The sequence below is a fragment of the Cololabis saira genome, chromosome 23, assembly GCF_033807715.1.
Source record: "Cololabis saira isolate AMF1-May2022 chromosome 23, fColSai1.1, whole genome shotgun sequence".
Classification (NCBI taxonomy): Eukaryota; Metazoa; Chordata; class Actinopteri; order Beloniformes; family Belonidae; genus Cololabis; species Cololabis saira.
This window is the reverse complement of record NC_084609.1, coordinates 34,907,350-34,912,116: the sequence shown is the minus strand read 5'-3', so window position 1 is coordinate 34,912,116 and position 4,767 is coordinate 34,907,350. Positions and strand designations below refer to the sequence as shown.

General features: G+C 40.2%; 1 non-coding gene across 1 annotated transcript; it reads left to right on the top strand.

Moving 5' to 3' along the window:
• The first annotated feature begins 1,719 nt into the window (after window positions 1–1,719).
• trnas-gcu (transfer RNA serine (anticodon GCU)) lies at window positions 1,720–1,801 on the top strand. The gene has a single exon. It is a non-coding gene; the product is annotated as a tRNA-Ser (tRNA).
• Window positions 1,802–4,767: the final 2,966 nt, after the last annotated feature.

Genomic DNA, 4,767 nt, shown 5'->3' with positions numbered 1-4,767 from the left:
AATAACCTAAGATTCTCACTAGCATTACCTGTAAGCTACATTTTGTTTATATAGTAAAGCATGAATACAATACAAGCTAGGTGCTTTCCAGAGACCAATCACATGACCCCCAAACAACTGTCAAATAAACACTGGCAAGGAACAACCCCCTTTCAGAGAGAATACCTACCTGCTGAAAAACAGGTGGCTAGAGCAAGAAGAGGAGTGAGAAAGAAAAGAAAGGATGAAGAACAGGGAAAGGTGAAACACTGATATGTTGTCAAAGGTAAAACAAGTGCAAATATATTAGTATTAATGAACCATTAACAGGAGAACTAACAGCTCTATGTAAATATGACTGTTACCTGGGGCCTGTACTACGAAGCGGGATTTGGGGTTAGCGAGGTAACTTCAGGTTTAACCCTGGGTTTTCAGGACTACGATGGTGGTTCACTTCTTACCGGGGTACATCGCCATGGTAACTCATGCTGAACAGCTAACCTGCTCCGGAGCAGGTTATGTTCGAGATACAGATCGCCGGGTATAAAAGCACCGCCCACTGACCAATCAGCTCTCTTGGAAAATGGCATGCCCTTTGGAAGAGAATCCAGTGGAGCTTGGTGCGCGGATCGTGAGAGGATCCCTCCGATCTTCTTCTTGTCATTTTTTTTTCTGTTTGCTGCAAGTAATGTCAATGCTATTTCATTGTGCTTTTGTATACTGATATCATCCTAAAACAGAGAGTGATAGAAACACTAAAGCCTTGTACTTGTTGTACTTCTAAGATATGAAAGTGAGCCTACTTACCGCTTTGAATTATGTTTTTATATTTATTCTTTATTTGCTCCCATGTGCGTTTCACTCCGCTGGGGTTGCAGCTGAAGGAATGAGGCTACAATTGTCATACACGCCATACGAATACATCTAAGCAACACATGCATTTAACAGAATAGACAACTGTAATTATAGTCAGATCTACTTATGCCCTAATGATGGGGCAGTGATGTTTATATCCCTATGAATTTACGCATTTATACAGTCAGCGATCTTTTTCCAGCTGTCTTTCCTGCATTTTGCAGCTGCAACTGTGTTGCTTTTTGCCTGTATTATATGCCTATACTCATCATATTTCCGTAAAATTATTGTTTGCTCTTCGCTCTGACAGCGGACTTCTCCATGCTTGCGATTGGTCATGCGCTGAAAACACCGCCCCTTTTATGTGCACGCGCTCATATCCAGATTGGAGAAACCTGGGTTGATATACCGAGTTGATAACCACCGTCGTGTGACCGCTTAGCGTGATTGCAATTGTCCGGGTTAGTGAATCTGGATAAGGAAAAGATATCCTGGGTATGTTGAACTTGCTTCGTAGTACAGGCCCCTAGTTAGTTGTTGGACTACAGAGACCACTATATAAACAGGTGTAGACAGCACACATTGATGTCTAGTTGAACTGCATCATTGATGACTAGTTTAATGAGGACTAGTTGAATAATGGCTAGTTAAACAAGTAATCGTTGATTTGGGACTAGTTGAGTAAGGACTAATTGAATAAAGAAGAGTTGAATGAGGGCTAGTTGAGTATGGACTTGTTGAATGAGTTTTAGATGAGCAAGGATGAGTTAAATAAGGGTGAGATGAATGAGGGTTATTTGATAAGGAGTAGTTGAATGATGACGAGTTGAGTAGGCACTAATTGAATTAGCAGTAATTGATTGGGGACTAGATTAAGGAGCACTAGACGAGGTGGCCGAGTGGTTAAGGCGATGGATTGCTAATCCATTGTGCTCTGCACGCATGGGTTCAAATCCCATCCTCGTTGTGCTTGCTTCTCTTTGGGTAACGCAATGTGTTGCGGTCTGTCGCTGCTGCACGGCGTGCAGGCTCAGATCTTTTCCAACTTTTTTGTCTAAAACTTAGATTGTTTTCTGCTAAAATAGCATTATATCTGGTACATTACTGTCTTTATTTCAACACTCGCTCATTTTCTCTTCCGTAACTTTCACTGTCACCAATCACCAGGGGCGTCGCCAGGTGTAATCCCTTATGGGTTCTGAGCCCAAAGGGGCCCCCGCGTAGCGGAGGCCTACACTGCAAAATTTTTGGGATCTTACGGGTCGGATCGGTTAACTTTGCATGACTTTAAGTCGTTTAGAAACAGATTGACAGCCACAAGCAGCTTCAATGATTATAACAAAAAAGACCATTCCAGATCAGCAGATGAATGCATAGCACAGGATAATAATAACTGCAGGGTGGTGAATAGTGCAAGAGGGCAAAGCTCTGTGTATTCCCCTATTCAATTTTAGACAATATAAGGAGTAAAAACTGAATGAGAAACGAGAAAGCCAAAGAAAGTGTCATGACAACAATTATAATTATTATCCTCCTCATTTTATTGCTGCATTCAGCAAAATACCAATGACCTCCAAGTTCCAACTCACTGCATCATATAGGGCTAAACAAACATCCATCTCAGACTGGTATTTTATACAAAATGGCAAAATAAATAAATACAATAAATAAGAAAAAACACATGACTGACCAACATAGCAGCATATAAATAAAATTCACATTAAACATTCCCAACTCAGTCCCAATACAAAGACATACTCAATAAAATTACAATAAAACAACTTAAGGTGCCATTACAATCCCAACAATAATACATCTGGATGCCAAAAATAAGATACTTATTGATGAACATTAAAGTGCAGTATCAAAAAGGGCTATTGGAGAAAAGGAGAAGATGCATATTTTATGCCAACTGCCAATATTTGAGCATTGCTCTCAGAAGAAAAACAATTCAGAACTTAGTTTTTCTTTTCTTCATCCTGGAAAATGTTTCAATAGCATTATCCAATGTAATGGACGCAGTAACCTCTCTCTCAACATAAAGCATTGCGAGATCTGAGAGACGACTCTCAGTCATTGTTGAGCGCAGATAGGTTTTAATGAGCTTAAGGCGACTGAAGGTGCGCTCAGCCTGTGCGCTGCTTGTAGGAATAGTGAGAAATATACGATATAACGTTGCAACGTTAGGATACGCTTCATGCAAGTCATTTGCAATTAGAAAGGGCAGAATCTCTGCTGTAGTAAACCCTGCTCCATCAGGGCTAGGGAACAGTTGTTTGTACACGTCTCTGAATGAGGAATATTCATTCTCAACACATTCTGCATCCAGATCCTCTGAATAAAATTCTGCCAATTCATTGATCCTCTGGATGGAATTCTTATCAAAAAAGTGCTTTTCATTTAGGACCTGACACTTACTAACTGTGTTTCGAAGGTCTGTGAAACGTGTTTCAAACTGTGTGTCAAATACTTTTAGAATGTGCTCAAAGGTCTGCTCTTTAAAACGTGCTCTACTGTCAGATATAGGCTCGTCTGTGGCAACTTCATCATGGAAACGTTTTCTCTTTCTTACTCTCCCCTGCTTGAACTCTGTAGATGTTTTACATTCTTCTGCTTTCTCTTTCGCAGATCTCTCAATTTCCTCAAAGCCCTCATTAGATTTCAGTTGTTTCAATGTGCGTGCGCAGCTGTCAATTTGCGCAAGTGCAGAGATTAAATCGATTGATTCTTTCTGAAGATAGTTTGATAGACAAAATGTTTTCCCTAAAACAAAGTTCCAAAAGTTGAGCATGAACATGAACTCAAATGTCTCAATTGTGGCTAGCAGACCTCGTGCATCTGCTGCTGCTTTTGGTGTTGAGCCGACATCCTCATTGATTACTACATCAAGTGTCTCTATATTTGCTGGCATACTTCTTAGTACCGCTTCAGTGGCTTGCTTTCTTGAGGCCCACCTTGTATCAGAGAGACTTTTCAATGTCAAAGCTGTGTCTTTAACCAATTTATCCTGTTTTTCTTCTAGTATTCTGTAACGAGGTAAACTCAATGTTAAAAAGCAATACAATGCTTCAAGAGTACCAAAGAAGAGTTTCCCAGTTGTACATGATGACGCAGCATCAACAAGAATAAGGTTTAAGTTATGGGCACAACAATGCACATACAGAGCCTTAGAGCTACATGAGTCTTTCACTCTTTTTTGAAGGCCTGATATGTGACCAGACATAGTCCTAGCTCCATCGTATGCCTGCCCTCGCATTTTGGTAACATTAAGTCCCAGGTCCTGGAGCGCTTTAATTAGTAATTCATGGAATGCTTCTGCATTGCCACTGGACAGCTCATCAAATTTAATAAATCGCTCAACACTTTTACCACTCTTATTGACATACCTTATGGACAATGAAAATTGATCCACCCTTGAAATATCAATTGTTGAATCAACAATGACAGAGTAAAAAACAGCATCCTTAATTTCTTTAAGAATCATTTGCAGTGTCTCTCGGGCAAGGCATGTGATCATCTCGTTTTGAGAGTCCGGATGTATGTATTTGTAAACCTTATTTTTTTCATTTAAGTGATTCTCAAGGATATTGTCATATCTTGCCATTAGTTTTAAAAGTTCAAGGAAGTTGCCCTCATTAACAGATGGGGCTCCTAGGCCAGCATACTCCCTGTGTGCCCTAAAGGCGATACCTTGCTTGACTAAATAGAGAGTAATATCCATCAGCCTTTTAACTACTTTCCTGTTTTTCTCAATAGCTAGTCTTTCTGCCTGAATGAGTCCTGCGATTACAGTTTTGTCCTCTGTAATGCGATATTTAGTGATGAATAGTTTCCTCTCTGCCTCTTGGTGTGCTGGTGACATTTCATGTAGCTTTATTCTATCCATGCCTTTGTGGAAACCATCAAACCCCTTGTCAGGGTCAGACCAAGTAG